At 41.6% G+C, this 16,661-nt stretch overlaps 1 protein-coding gene across 2 annotated transcripts in view; it reads left to right on the top strand.

The window, feature by feature from the left end:
* Positions 1–14,433: 14,433 nt before the first annotated feature.
* Positions 14,434–16,661, top strand: part of Klhl13 (kelch like family member 13) — a 166,966-nt gene continuing 164,738 nt past the window's right edge. For both annotated transcript variants that reach the window (XM_059250980.1, XM_059250978.1), the window contains exon 1: positions 14,434–14,562. The gene's annotated coding sequence lies outside the window, so the exon portion shown is untranslated. The remainder of the gene's footprint in view (positions 14,563–16,661) is intronic.

Below are 16,661 nucleotides of genomic sequence, written 5' to 3'. Positions count from 1 at the left end.
ATCATAATAATAAGTAAGGGCAATGGCAATGGCCTGTGTTGTTTTGAAAAACTGTGACCTCCCTGATCGATAACAAGGAGGGAGGTATCTCAAGTTTGCACTGTTATTTTCATTTAATATCCTGTATCTTTTTGGAGACAGGGTACCTCCATTTGAACTCTTTGCTTTATTCAAGTTATATTTTGAAATTAGCTTACTAACTAATGGGTTTTCATAAGGCCTTTTCATGCATCTTTTTTTTTTCAAGACAGGGTTTCTCTTTGTAGCTTTGAGCCTTTCCTGGATCTCACTCTGTAGACCAGGCTGGCCTCGAACTCACAGAGATCCGCCTGTCTCTGCCTCCCGAGTGCTGGGATTAAAGGCGTGCACTACCGCCGCCTGGCTAGTTTTGATTAACATACATACTGCCCTCTCCTCTAATTCATGTCCCTCCCTGACTTAATACTTTATGCTCAAGTATTCTCCCCCTTTCTTTCGTGTCATATGTATTCTACTAATATCCTTCCAACTATATTTTTGGTTGGGGTTGTGAGATAGTAGGTTTCCATATAGCTTTTTTTCATTCACCCTTCCTTTGGGGTAGCCCTCACCATCCCCAAATTTCTCTCATATTCCCATGCCTCTCCCTGCTTAAGCATTTCACCTCTAGTATTCTATCTTCATACTTTTGTTTTACCTATAATTGACCACTTGCCCTCACTTATTCTATCCCCCTCCAGAGGCTCCTTTCTGGTTTCTTATTCTTGTGCTCCAAATTAATCATTGAAAACAAAAAAACTGAAGCTAGAATCAATACATGAGATTGAACATGCTATATGGGCCTAAGTTACCTTACTCAGTATGATTTTCTCCAGTTCCCTCCATTTTGCCAGGAAATCCATGGTTTTGCTTTTCTCCACAGTTTAGTAATATACTATTGTGTGTATGTACTATATTTCCCATATCCATTCACCTGTTGATGGAAATCTAGGTTGATTCCATTTTCTAGCTACTGTGAATAGAGTGGCAATATAGATGGATGTGCAAGTGTTAGTTGTTTTCTTAGTAACTGCTATTCTTACTGGGGTGTAGTGGAAATTGATGAGGCAATTCCATGTAGTTTACTTGATAGTCAAAAGAGGTTTATTTTGGGTAAACTTATAGCAAGCAAAGGGGTTGGTTACGAGATCCAGGAGAGGTGAGGCATAGTCCAATGTGGTTCTCTGGAGAACTCTGACTTGATCTTCAATACAGCATCTAGCATCCAGGATCACAAGGTAGTGAAGAGAATGGGAGCACTTACTCATCTCAGGTTTTAAGGGGTCCCCATCTCAGCCATGTCTTAGGTGGGGGCAGTTACTCAGCAGTCACCTACTAGGGGCGGTGCTTCAGGGATGAAGCACAGACAATTACCCCTGCATCTCCCCCTTTTGTCTAAGGAAGAAAGTTCTAACTTAACACAAAACTATATACAATAGGAATAATTATCAAGGAGAAATAAAAGGTAATGGCATAAACAAATGGACTTGGATGTATTTCTAGTTTTCTGAGGAAACATCCCCTTGCTTTCCATAGTGCTATACCAGTTTACACTTCTGCTAACATTGCTTGAGGACTCCTGGTTCCCCAGATGCTTGCTAACATTTTTGTCTTCTGTTTTTTTAATCTTAGTCATTCCGATTGGTGTTACAATGAAGTCTCAAAGTATGTTTTTTTTTAAATAAATTTTAGTTATTTGTTTATTTATTTTACATCCCAGTCACAGTTTCCCCTTCCTCCTCTCCTCCCAGCCTCCTCCTCCCCCAATCCACTCCTCCGTTTCTGTTTAGGAAAGGACAGGTCTCCCATGAGTATCAACAAAACATGGCATATCAAGTTGCAGTAAGACTAAGCACCTCCCCATGTATTAAGGCTGGGCAAGGTGACCCAGTATGAGTAGTAGGGTCCTATGAGCCAGTAAAAGAATCAGAGACAGCCCCTGTTCCCACTGTTAGGAGTCTCACAAGAGGACCAAGCTACATAACTGTAACACATATGCAGAGTGCCTGGGTCAATCCCATGAAAGCTCCCTGGTTGTTGGTTCAGTCTCTGTGAGCTCCTATGAGCCCAGGTTAGTTGATTCTGTGGGTTTTCTTGTGGTGTCCTTGACCCTCTTGCTCCTACAATCCTTTCTTCTCCCTCTTCTGCAGGATTCCCCGACTGCTGCCTAATATTTGGCTGTGGGTCTGCATCATTTTCCATCAGTTGGTGGATGAAGCCTCTCTGATGACAACTGGGCTAGACACCAATCTATGTGTATAGCAGAATATTGTTAGGCATCATTACATTGGCATTTTTTCTCACATTTGGGTCATTCCTAGATCTCTGTGTTATCTAGCCTGTGGGTCCTGGTGCTCCAGAGAGTGTCAGGGGCAGGCTTACTCTCCTGAATTTTCCCTTATAGACAAGGATGGTGAACACATTTAGAAAATATCCTTAGCCATTTTATATTTCTTTTGAAAACTCTATTTCCAGGTTCATGTCCAATTTTTGATTAGATTCTCTCTCTCTCTCTCTCTCTCTCTCTCTCTCTCTCTCTCTCTCTCTCTCTCTCTCTCTCTCTCTCTCATTGTGCCATGTATATTATAGGCACTAATCTTCCATCAGATGTATAACCGACAAAGATTTGTTTCCATTCTATAGGCTGCCTCTTCAGTTCATTAACAGGTTCCTTTGCATCATAGAAGCTCTTTTATTTTATGAAGCCCTATTTGTTGATTGATGTTCTTATTTTCCTGGGTGACCAGACTCTTATTCAGAAAGTCTTTACCTAAGCCTATATCCAAAGTGTACACCCAACTCTTATTTTCTAGAAGTTTCAGAGTTTCAGGTCTAACATTGAAATCATTCACCATTTGAAACTGATTTGTGTGCAGGGTGAAAGAGACAGATCAAATTTTGTTTCTCTACAAGTGGACATCCAGTTTTCTCAACACCATTTGTTAAATATGCTGCCTTTGATCTAGTGTGTGTGTATGTGTGTGTTAGTGTGTGTGTGTGTGTGTGTGTGTGTCTTTGTCAAAAATCAGGTGGTTTGAAGTGTGTTACCTAGATCCTCAATTTTATTCCACTGATCAATATGTCTGTTCAGTGCCAGTGCCTTGCTGTTTTCACTACTCTGTCTCTGTAGTATAACTTGAAATCAGGTATGGTGATACCTTAGTCAATGTTTTTATTGTTCAGGATTATTTGGGCTATCTGGGATCTTTTGTGTTACCACATGACTTTTAAGATTGTTTTTCTAATTTTTGTGAAGATTGTGTTAGGATTCTGACGGAGATTGCCTTTAATCAGTGTGTTGCTTTGTGTAGGACGGCCATTTTCACAATATTAATCCATGGGCACTGGAAGTGTTTCCATCTTCTGCTATCTTCTTCCATTTCTTTATTTGGTGTCTTAGTGTTTTCATTTTACAAGTCTTTCACTCTTTTATTAGCTTAATTCCAAGATATTTAAAATTTTGATGTTATTATTTTTTAAACAGATGAAGCTCTAATCATATTTATTTACTTAGCAAGAGTGAGAGTTTAACCTCAGGCCTCATGTATACTAGGCGGGCCCTCTGTGACTGGTGCTATATCCTAGCCCTGTTATTTTTTAAAATATAGCTACTAGAAAGTTACATGGAGCAGAAATATGGCTTGCATATTTCTTCTTGTTAGTACTGATCTGGTCTTTATTTTGTGTGTGTAAACAAAGGCTGAGGCCTTAAGTTTTGTGCACGGTGATGGATATGGATATATTTGCAGCCTTCTACATGTTGATATCCAGTTTTGCCAGCACCATTTGTTGAAGATGCTTTCTTTTTTCCATTGTGCACTTTTGGCTTCTTTGTCAAAGATTATTTGTTCATAGGTGTGTGGATTAATGTCAGGGTCTTCAATTCGATTCCATTGGTCCACATGTCGGTTTTTATGCCAGTACCAAGCTGTTTTTATTACTGTAGCTCTATAGTAGAGCTTGAAGTCAGGGATCGTGATGCCTCCAGAGGTTGTGTTATTGTACAGGATTCTTTTGGCTATCCTGGGTTTTTTGTTTTTCCATATGAAGTTGAGTATTATTCTTTCCAGGTCTGTGAAGAATTGTGTTGGTATTTTGATGGGGATTGCATTGAATCTGTAGATTGCTTTTGGTAAGATTGCCATTTTTACTATGTTAGTTCTGCCTATCCATGAGCATGGGAGATCTTTCCATTTTCTGACATCTTCTTCAATTTCTTTTTTTCAGGGACTTAAAGTTCTTGTCATCAAAGATACCCTCACAACAGACTGCTGGCAATGGTTGAGAGACAGTCCGAACTGACCTACTCTGGTGATGGGATGGCCAAACACCCTAATTGTCATGCTAGAAACCTCATCCAACTACTGAGGGATCTGGATACAAAGATCCATGACTAGGCCCCGGGTGGATCTCTGGGAGTCCAATTAGCAAGAATGAGGAGGGTTTATATGATCGAGAATTGTTGAGACCAAGGTTGGATAAAGCACAGAGACAAATAGCCAAACGAACGGAAACACATGAACTATGAACCAATGGCTTAGGGGTCACCAACTGGATCAGGCCCTCTGAGTGGGTGAGACAGTTGATTGGCCTGATCTGTTTGGGAGGCATCCAGGCAGTGGCACCGGGTCCTGTGCTCATTGCATGAGTAGGCTGTTTGAAACCTGGGGCCTATGCAGGGTCCCTTGGCTCAGCCTGGGAGGAGGGGACTGGACCTACCTGGACTGAGTCTACCAGGTTGATCTCAGTCTGTGGGGAAGGCTTTGCCCTGGAGGAGATTAGAATGGGGGGCGGGCTGAGGGGAAGGTGAGGGGGGGCGGGAGGGGGGAGAACAAGGGAATCTGTGGCTGATATGTAGAACTGAATTGTATTGCAAAATAAAAATTAAAAAAAAAAAGGCTGAGGCCAGTCAGAAGAGAAATCTAACAAGTTCTGTGCTTTTAAGTGACCATCAGGAATCATCTTTGTTGGTTAGAGAATGTTTAACTTTTGATAGAACTGGTTACTGGAATAGGTCATTATCTGTGGGTGTGATGGATACTTTGTTGAGAATGGTACATTGGAAAAACAAACCTAATCAGATGCTTTTCAAGTATCACCTATTTGAAGAGGCAGATCCCTAAGAACAATATGTCTATAAATCTAGGACTATTGTTTTAACAGAGTACCTAGTGCTTATTTTCTTTCTGGAATCTCTAGGCAAGTCCAGGAGAATGAAATGTAGTATTATATCAGAAGAAAGTTAGAATACAGAACTAGAAATTAAGGTTTCTTCTTATAGACAAAGTTCCTATGGAATCACAAAGAATAAAGAAGATGAACTTCATCAAAAGGACCTTTCATAATGGCTGTCCATGTGTAGCTCAGTGGTAGACTGTCTCATGCAGAGCCCAGAGTTTGATATTCAGTCTGTTAAACAAACAAACAAACAAAAAACAAAAAACAGAAAAAACCCTGTAAAACCAAAAATGAGTAATTCAATAGCACTTTCAATTTCATCTAGCTCACTAACTATCACAATTGCACTGTGAAATGATGAGTAATGAGTATTATCTTGTTTTCTTATACGGATTAGGAAAGAATCAATGGAGGTAAATGATTTGTGCAAATCAATTAGTGGTTAACAGAGCTTACTTGCCAAGGTGGAATAGGTTAAATGGAAGTATTTAAAAAATAGTTTGGGGCTAGGGGTATATCTCAGTGGGACAAGGCTTGCCTAGCATGCACAAAGTCCTGGTTCCATCACTAGCATGACAAAGAAAAAGAAAAAAAATGTTCTGAGTTGATCCTGAAAGAGATATTGTAGACTTGTACATTCCCATTTTGTACATTTTCTTGACTAATAGAATTGAACAGTTTTATGGGAGTTTTGTAAAGTTTTAAATGTTAGAAATGAAGAAGAAGAGACTAATTTATTATGTTTGTTTTTGTAATAGTCTTCTTTGGAGAGGGGTCTAGTCTGTTTAGAATAGGAATTTCTGGTCTCTCAGGACACAGTTTGTCAATCTATTGAACATATTTTGACAGGCAGCAAGTAACTCATCATCCCTGGTCCTGGAAGTTGATAACGTAGTGAGGAGAAGCAGACTCACAAGAAATGCCTGCAAAGATGGGCGGTGGTGGTGCACACCTTTAATCCCAGCACTCGGGAGGCAGAGTCAGGTGGATCTCTGAGTTTGAAGCCAGCCAGGTTTACAGAGCCAGTTCCAGAACAGCCATGGATACATAGTGAGACCCTGTTTCAAACACCACCACCACTACCACCACCACCACCACCAACAACAACAACAAGAAGCCAGAAAAAAGAAAGAAATTCCTGTTTGTAGTGCTTTGATAAAAGTCATAGTCTTTAGACTTGTAACACCCTTTCAGACACAGTTGTATGTGCTGTGAAGTATAATCAATTTATTAACATGACCATTTTAAAAGATGAAAAATTTGTATGTTGTCTGGAATTTTGGGGTTTAAATGATCCTCCTACTTTAGTCTGATGAGTAGCTGGGTGTGGTGGTATTTTACTTGTACTGAAATGTGATTTTAATTGTATGTTAATAAATAAAGTTGCCTGGGGGTCAGAGCTATTAGAGCCATAGCAAGTGCGTGGCGGCGGTGGCACACGCCTTTAAGGACCTGGAGGGCGGTATATACAGGCAGTGACGAGGCAGTCATGAGTTTGGGTTTACAACCAATGAGAAGGCAGAACAGCTAGACTATATAAAGACATACACACAGGAAGTAGGCCCCTTTTCGGAGAGCTCTCTTGGCTGAAGAGGATCGCTGAAGCAGGAAGGGTGAGGCTCTTAGCTCTGACCTCTTGGCTTTCTTCTCTGAATCGCCTCTGTGTTTCTTATTTAATAAGACGGTTGGTTACATCTACAGCTGGGACTACAGGTGCATTCCACTGTGCCTGGTTAAATATAATAAATTATTTATCCTCCAGGAGAATCCCATTAGATTATATTTCTATTCTATAAATGTTATGAGTGTACAAAAAGAGATGTAAGGTCTTGAGTGGTGGAACTATTGAATACTGGAGATTGGATTAATATCTAATAAAACTTTTCCCTTTATTAGTGATGAAAGTTGTGTGAATCTGCCACTTGGAATGCACACACATACACAACACACACACACACACACACACACACACACACACACACACATACACACAAACCCTTCCATATGCACACACAAGATATCCTAACCTCATTCTGGATAGTCTCTTGCATGAAGTAGATTTAACCCAAAAAATTGTGACCAAGTCTGTAGATAGAGTTTTCCTGCCTGGCCCACAGTCAGGACAAATCTCTCTCACCTGCCAGTCCCACAGCCCCTCAGACCCAAACAAGTAAACACAGAGACTTATATTGGTTACAAACTGTATGGCCGTGGCAGGCTTCTGGCTAACTGTTCTTATAGCTTAAATTAATCCATTTCCATTAATCTATACCTTGCCACATGGCTCGTGGCTTACTGGCATCTTCACATGTTGTTTGTCATCATGGTGGCGGCTGGCAGTGTCTCTCACTCAGCCTTCCACTTCCCAGCTTTATTCTCCTCCTTGTCCTGCCTATCCTTCCTGCCTGGCCACTGGCCAATCAGTGATTTATTTATTGACCAATCAGAGCAACACATTTGCCATACAGAACATCCCACAGCACTTCCTCTTTTCTTTTTTTCAAAAAGGAAGATTTTAACCTTAACAAAGTAAAATTACATATAATTTGGGAATTTGGGCATAGCTTCTCTTACTACTTCTTGCTGGAGGGGGGCGCTGTATCTTATGGGGACACAAAGAAAATTTTAGGATTATAGAATAGTCCATGAGGCTGTATTGTCTGAGCCAGTTGCCTTCAAACGGTTCTGGATGTTGGATCATCTGGGCCATGGTGTCATCAGAGACCTTTCAGGGGGTCTTGGCTGGTCAAACCTGATGTATCTTAATCTGGAACAAATCCATAGCCTTTGGCTTTCTGTGGGAACAAAAGCAGAGTCTCCTTTCCAAAGCAACATATCCTTATATCCAAATTTTGAAGTCAAGGTATCTTTAAAATATACATATTGGCATAACTCAACAGCTTTTACAATCAAATGTTTTTCTGCAGTTAAAAATCCCAAAGACAACACAATCCAGAATCTCTGTGTAATATTCATCTTCATGTGGCTTATTTTTTATATTAATTTTACTGTCTCTTTAAAGACTTTATTTTTTAAAACTATGTATTTGTTTCTATAACTGTATATATCAACTTTTTTGTCTCTTTAAAGCCTACGTATATTTTACACACATTGTAAACTATTACATCTGAATCTGTCTTATTGTGAATCTATTGCTTTAAACTGCAGCAGCTGTGGCTGCTGGCTCCGCCCACCTCAGCTTCCCAACATGGCGGTGGTATGTTTACCACCAGCTCTGGGAGCTATCGTGGGTCTCTATGCTTTTATCCAAGCAGCGTGTAGCCCAGAAACCTCTCTTTTTGTTTTGTACTAGCAAAGGCTAAATCCACCACGCAGCTTAATGTGCTGCTTGCAGAGGTCTCATTCCCGCCATACTGCAGATTGAGCACGCAAGATAGGAACCCGCCAGTAGCTGAAACCGGCAGCTGCCACTCATTTGAGAGAGACAATTAGGAAGCTGTTTTTAGCTCTGTTTTAGAATCTTTTTTCTCAGGTTTTAGGTGGAAACTCTTACCACCACATTGGGGACACACACACACACACACACACACACACACACACACACACACAAACCCTTCCATATGCACACACAAGATATCCTAACCTCATTCTGGATAGTCTCTTGCATGAAGTAGATTTAACCCAAAAAATTGTGACCAAGTCTTCCATCATTCTGCAAAGTATAAAATCCTAATCTGTAATAGAACAGCAAAATACTTTATGTGATGATGTGCAAAACCAAAATGGAGATACTCCCTTCAGTGTCTGGTCCCAGATTTCAAATCATTCTGGAGCCTTTATTGTATACCTTTCTTTCTATTTTCTAAAAAAGTAATTACAATAGAAAAAATGCAATTTTTAGAAGCATACAACTGATTGCTTAGTATAATTAAGGGGTAATGACATAAATATTTCAAGTACACAACTTGGTTAAATATTAACACACGTGTGCAACTATGAAACTGTTCCTGTGAAATCATAAGGAAATTCCCTGTCACCACTGAACATTTCTTTGTATCCTCTTTGTCTTTTCTGTTACCTGGTCATCTGCTATCACTGTAGATTTATTTTAATTTCATAAAATTTTATATAACTAGAATAGCACAGTGTACTCCCTTACATGGTATTTAAATAATTATTTTGAGATTCATACATACATGTTGTTCTGTGCATTACACTATATTTTGCTCACTCCTTTTATTGCTGAATAACATTGCAGGACATGTGTGTGCCAGCTTATTGATCACCTATTGATAGATAATTGGATTGTTTCACCTACTAAATTTCACCTCCTAAACATACACCTGTTAAGGATATCCATGTACAACTCCTGTGTAAACAAAGGGAACCTGGCTGTCCCTTCATTCAAGGGGTTCTGGGTCTGCAAACTGGCTCAAATCTGGGAATTGGTTCACAGGCTGAGATTCACTTTTGTCATGATCAAATACTGCCTTTGTTTCATTTGTTTGAGAATGTTTCTTCTTATACAGATTAAACAAAAATTCATGCCTGGAAACACCGTGATTGATTAGCCAGTACCAAAGGTCTATACAAATCATGCCACCATAAAAATTCACTTTGCCTGTGCTGACCATTACAGGTCAGGCCATTATGAACATTGCATTGTCTATGCTGCCCATTATGTAACTATGATAACCTTGCCTTTGGTGTTCAGTGCTGCCACCTGGCCCCTGCTACTTTGGGTCCTAATTAAACCCATTGCATTGAATTCATCCAACTGAGCAGTAGAGTCTCCAGCCCTAGATCTGGCATGAGAAAAAAAGGCAATAACAAAGCTCTTTAAATGTGCTGGTGCCCCTCTAACCATTTTGTGCTTTCTAGGATTAATGAAGGGCATGTCTTCTGGGTCTTCCCATGGTGGAGGACTAGGTTTCACACAGCATTGCAATTTCCCTGAGCCTTAAAATCCCTTCATCAACACTAGGCCAAGAGATATCAGGCATCTCCAACTCCTTTTCAGCAGGCCATCTTTTGGCAAATGCTTCAGCCAACCATTCAAAGAAACTTTGGACACTTTTTTTTTTTTTACCTGTGCAAGCTTCCATATTAAACCTAGAATCTCTACTCAGAAGGCCTATACCAGTAAACTTGGCCTGATCCAGTTTTTTTTTTCCTTCTACCATTATCCCACACCCTTAAAATCCATTCCCACACATATGGCCCAGACTTATACTTGAATGAATTAGCAAACTCATTAAGTTTTTAGTAGGGTAGTGCACCTCCTCATGAACTACACTTTCTATATTCCCTCTAGTAGCCTCATTGGCCTTTAATCTACTTATAGATCTAGAGGCAATTTGTGTAAAAGTAAGGAACTGATGATGCTGGTCGGTTCTTCCTAGAATCTCTGGATAAACTGACAAAGGAAAAGAATGAGCTCTGTAACAAAATTAGCCAACTTCTAACATCTCAGAATACAGAGAGAGACAACAATGAACTCAGTGATAAAACTGACTGAGTCCAGATGAACTGAAATAGCTGGTCTTCAGTATATGTTAGAATCCCAAAGAAGTAGGCTCTAAAATATTAGTGAAGGAATGTACTTGCCAGTTAAGTATCGAGCAAGCACGCAAGCAAAGAGAGTAAGCTTCTTTCTCCCATGTCCTTTATATACCTACCAGCAGGTGTGGCTTAGATTAAAGGTGGATCTTCCCACCTCAAAAGATCTGGATTAAGCCGGGCGGTGGTGGCACGCCTTTAATCCCAGCACTTGGGAGGCAGAGCCAGGCAGATCTCTGTGAGTTCGAGGCCATCCTGGGCTACCAAGTGAGTTCCAGGAAAGGCACAAAGCTACACAGAGAAACCCTGTCTCAAAAAAACCAAAAAAAAAAAAAAAAAAAGATCTGGATTAAAAGTAGGTCTTCCTACTTCAAATGATTTAATTAAGAAGACAATCCCGCCGGGCGGTGGTGGCGCATGCCTTTAATCCCAGCACTCGGGAGGCAGAGCCAGGCGGATCTCTGTGAGTTCGAGGCCAGCCTGGACTACCAAGTGAGTTCCAGGAAAGGCGCAAAGCTACACAGAGAAACCCTGTCTCGAAAAACCAAAAAAAAAAAAAAAAAAAAAAAAAAAAAAAAGAAGACAATCCCTCACAGGTATATCCAGACACTTGTGTTTTAGTTAATTCCATATGTAGTCAAGTTGACAACCAAGAATAGCCATCACAGAGACACTCTTAATAGGCCACCACTGACCGGCTTAACAGTTTTAAGGTTTACTTTTATTTACATATGTGCACTTGTGTGTGTGTGTGTGTGTGTGTGTGTGTGTGTGTGTGTGTGCCATAGATATGCGTCTATATAGGACAGGATAGGTTATAGTCAGTTGTGAGTTCACCAACATGAATACTGATATCTGAACTTGGGTGATCTGAAAGAGCAACAAGCGATTTTGACTGCCAAGCCATCTCTCCAGCCCCATCTTCCACATTTTTATGCATACTATGAAGCATGAGCCTTAGTTTACATGGATACACCTGTTAAAGAGAACAATTGTTTCAGCTTGGCATGGTGGTGCATACCTTTAGTCCCAGAACTTTGGAGGCTGAGGCAGGCCAATCTCTTTGTGCTCTAGACCAGCCAGGGATGCAAAACTAAAACAAAGGTAACATAGTAAAATAGCCTTACTTCTATGTGCACTCATGTTGGTGTGGTGACCCAATTACTTCTTATAAGGACCTTAGTCATAGGGGATTCAGGCTTACCCTAAAGAACCCTCTATAAATGTAACTGTCTATCTTCTAAATACCTTATGCAAGTATGGTTAAATGCTGGTATACTAGAACATGTGATCACCATGCATGCTGGGGTGGGGGGTTAACATAGTTCAGCCTGTAGTGGCCATAAACTTGTTTTCTTTTCATCACAGTATTTTGTTTTGACTTCTTTTTTCTTAGCTCCTGAATTTCTGCTATATATGCCCATTATTCTGTTTTACAAAACTATGGTGTTCTAAATAAATTTTTGTTATCTTTTATATTATTAGTATTAGTATTAGTATTAGTATTAGTATTGGGGCTGGGATTGAACTCAGGGCCTTGTGTATGCTAAACATGAACTTTTCTATTGACCTACACCTCAGGTATTTTCTTGTTCTTGATGACTGATATAGATTATCTTACATGAAACTGAAAACCTTGTGGTGAAGCCCACCAGGCCAACATTATTACCATCTCCATTCAAAACTTAGGAAAACACATTCAGATACAATAATGGGCAAAGTATATATCACATAACACATTCAGTGTCTTCTGACTCCAAGTCTAGGGTTTTATCTGCTAGATTAACTATGTTAAAAAAAGCACCCTAGTCCAAATAGCAAGAGTCCCATTGATTAAGTACATTTGTAACCTTTTACTCCCAGTTCAAATGTAGAGCTGTCCTCATCCTTACTAAAGTTTTTCTCCTGGGGTGGGAAAAGTCTGTGTTGGCCACACCCAACTAGCCCATTTTCCTGTCATTTCTGGTGGAGGAATTTAAAGTAACAACACTTGAATCTTTTGGTGGCAGGGAAAAACAGTAACTTGGATGCATATTAACTGAATTTGTGTTTAACTGTATTCTAGACTTTTGATATGTAGTGAAATTAATTGCTTTAGAAGAATCTTAATGAGTTTGTAAACTAACAGGTGCTGTCTCACTAATAGGCATTAACTGTGTGGTTACATATACAACAATTATTGGATAAGCATAGAGGAGAAGCCAGGGGGATGCATCCCTGTTAACACAGGTGACCTGGGTTGAATGCACTGATAGGTAAAAAGTCATAATGTGTATCACATGTGTACTTGGAGTTACTATCATGTTGCTAGTTTGATAAATGTGGTGGGTTGTCTTGAAAATAGGGCCGGTGGTGGCACACGCCTTTAATCCAGCACTCGGGAGGCAGAGCCAGGCAGATTTCTGTGAGTTCGAGGCCAGCCTGGTCTACAGAGCAAGATCCAGGAAAGACACAAAGCTACACAGAGAAACCTTGTCTCAAAAACAAAAAAAAAAAAAAAAGGGGGGGAGCAACCCCCAGCGATTAATTAGATTGGTTGCTAAGAAGGCTCCAGTATTTTTCAAGGAAGAGAAAATTAAAAAAATTGTTGCGTGTATATTTGTATATTTGTGAGAGCACCCACACGACGCTGTGAAGCGCCTGTGGAGGTTAGAGGACAACTTACAAGAGTTGGTTCTCTCTTTCCATCACATGAGACTGAGTCCTGGTGAGCAAACTCAGGCCATCAGGCTTGGTAGCAGATGCCTTAACCTGCCGAGCCACCTTACCTGCCTGAGACTAGAATTTTAAGTAGAAAGGATGAAGGAGTCTAGAGTGATAGGTAGAAATGCTGATGGAGGAAATAGAAGAAGCTTCAACTGTCAGGAAGGTAAATGATTAATAGAAGACAGACAAGGGGCAAGCTGACTTGACTGCTTTATTTTATTGGTTGGGGTCTAGGTTAATGGAACTGGGAAAAAAGGATGATGATTTGAAACTTAGAAGAGTGGTCTTGGCAGTTCGGAGGTAGTGTAGCACAGTGGAGAAGCGTTTGGGCCCGGCTTTACCATTTACTAGTTTATAACCTTCAAGGCCCTCATGGAGTAGCTCTGAGAGTACAGCGAGTTCAAAGCACAGTGCCGGTAACAGTAGACACTTGGTAAAATGTTAACTGCTGTGTTTGGAGTTCTTCTTCCTCTTTCCTAATATTTTCTACTCTAATAGGAAAGAGACACGAAGCACTCATTCCAGACCATTATAAGAGTGATGAACAATTGATTGTATGAGAGCCTGGATCAGGTTTATTTTGAGGTTTGGGCCCCGCTGAGATGATGCCACAGCCACCTCTTTCTCAGTATCTCCTTTGCTTGGTCTCCGGAGTGACTCTGAAGAGGCTGAAGTTATGGCTGGCAGGATGTACTTGGTAACTTCCTTGGAGAAGTCCATGCAAGGCTGTCCCTTGATACTTGACAGTTTTCACTTCTGCCTCCTGGACACTAGAAGCCATGTGGGCTCACACCCAAGTGTCCTGGTTTCGGAGGCTCCAGGGCCACTTGGCAGTCATCCTGCTTCCGGGCCCAGCCTTGCCTCTCTGTAGCGGGGTGTTCAACTCGGACCCCACACACAGTCCTAGCCCCAGCCTCCGCGCAGGCGCCGCCAGGGCCACCCCTGCCGCCATGTTTCCCCCGCCCACGCGCTCCCCTCCCACCACTCTCCCTCCCCTCCCCAGCTGGGCTCCCTTATCCCCCACCCCCTGGTGAGGTCAGGCAGAGGCTCTGTCGCTGCGGCCGCTGCAGCTCAGCTCCTATTCCCCGGCAGCGTGGAACAGGGACTTTGGCAAATAACTGGAGCGGCGTTCGGGTTAGGGTAAGCGCTCTCCCTCTGCCTTGAAGACGGGGCGAAGTGGCCAGGGCGACCAGGGGGTGCGGCGGCGGGGCGGGCGTCAGTGCCTCGCGGCAGTAGGGAACCCGGGCTCCGCTGCGCGACTCCCTCTTTGGCCCTCGGAGCGCAGCTGCCCGCGGAGGAGCGGCTGGGTGCAGGGGCTCGGCAGACAAGGTGAGGAAGGGTCCTGAAGTCGCAGGGGCTCCCCGGGCTTCCCCGCCTGCCTTCTGCACCCGCGTTGCGCGGCCAGGAGTTGGGAATCCGCTTGGGGAACTGCGAGGCGGGGACCCAGCTTCTCTCTTTGCCCACCCGGGTTTTCACCCCCAGGCTGTCGCGCGCTCTTATCTCCGCACCTTTGCACTTGCAGGTCCCTCTGGCTCCACCAGAAGCTTGGGTACTTCTAGGATCCTAGTCAGAACTCAGTTTTTCTGTGCTTCTTTGTCATCCCTCCAAGATCTTCTCTGGTTTTCCCTATCGCTGCCCCGATCCTCTGGGGTTCCTCTGTCACCCTCAGCCTCACGGTCTCTTGTCCTCTAACAGTTTCTACTTTGTGCTTCCTATTCCATCCCGCTTCCAGAATCTTGAGAGACTCCGTCGCTGGCTCCCCAGTCAAGAACACTTAACTTAGTTCTGAATGTCTTCAGCTGTGAATGTCTTGGCTCCTTTTCCCCCTTTTAAAATCACAGCTGATGAATTATTTTCTTGGAGGCTTACAGGGTTTAAGCCTACCATTTACAGAAAAAAAAGATAGGACAATTTCTCTATTAAATACCATTTAATAAGCATCTGTTGAGGAACTTTAAGGTTTCTTTCTAGGTTTTAATAACTTAGTTCAAAAACCAGTCACTTAAAATGTGTGTGTGTGTTTGTACGCAATGTTTGTTTGTGGCCCTAAACCTTCCTGGCACTGGAGCAGGTTGGACCAAAGGAGGTCTGGTGGGGTTTGTAAGCCTGGCTTCCTTTCTCCATCTGCAAATTAGGATGCTCATCATTTAAGTGGAGTTAGCGTTAGTCTCTCAAGTTAGCATAGGCTGGTTACTAAGCACATTGAATGGGCGCCCAGAAGCCTCTGTTGGGAGGATACCTGCCTTTTAAAGAGAAGCCACAGTTTCGTATAGTGCATTTTAGAACCTCGGGGTTCTTTAAAAACAACCAAACACAACCAAACCCACTACTTTTAGCCATTTCACTTTGTTCCCATTCAGTTGCCATGTTGGTTCCTACACTGAGGTTCGTTTGCTCATGCTGTAATTAGTGTGAGGAAAATTGAATGGAGAAGCTGAACGTGGAGGCAGAGACCAGTGAACGAGCACATGCTGACGTATGCAGCTGTGTTTTTAGAAATAGGTTTTTAGCTAGTTCTCAAACTTGAAAACCGAGCAAAATGAGTTAAGCAGTTGTGATATCATTTTATATCTAAAAATATTAGTTCCTTTAACCACAAATCCTTATTAATACCCTTACACTAACCAGTGATTGATTCATTCGCTTAATGTGTGACCAGGTGCTGGCATTGACGACAGTTCACTAATTGGCAGCAGTCTCAGAAGAAACCACGTTGCCAGTGAAGATGGTGACTACGTTTCCCTCTCCTGGTAGCACTTAGGTTTGGTAGCGAGGCAATGGGAAGAGTCTCTGCTGCAATAGCAAATGAAGCATTTGTCGATAGACAAGAACTTCAAATGCTCAGTATTTTTAAGCTGCCATTTTTATTAGCAAAATTTAAACTGTGTGGTGTGGTTTTATCGGTTTTAGTCAATGTTTTGAAGAAAGTGATTTTCACAAGAGCAATAGAGGCTATTAGTGATCAGTTTAGTTAGGTAACTTGCCTGATACTTCCTTTTCCACTGAATTTCTAGAGTTCACTCTAGTTTTAGTAAAAAGTAGACGATGATAGGAAAAGGGTACTCACCTTAGTACGCCCACTGTTTTCATTTTTTGACAACCTGTTTTTGAGACATACATTTTACTTGTTTCCCTTTGAGATTATTATTATTAAGCCTAAACTTAGATTATCACTGATGTGACTTTCTAATTAAAAACTAATTTTTTTTTGGTGGAAGATAAAGAAAAATAGTGGATGC

The sequence above is a fragment of the Peromyscus eremicus genome, chromosome X (assembly GCF_949786415.1).
Source record: "Peromyscus eremicus chromosome X, PerEre_H2_v1, whole genome shotgun sequence".
NCBI lineage: Eukaryota > Metazoa > Chordata > Mammalia > Rodentia > Cricetidae > Peromyscus > Peromyscus eremicus.
Note: the sequence above shows the minus strand (reverse complement) of the source record. Positions and strands in the feature narration are given on the sequence as shown.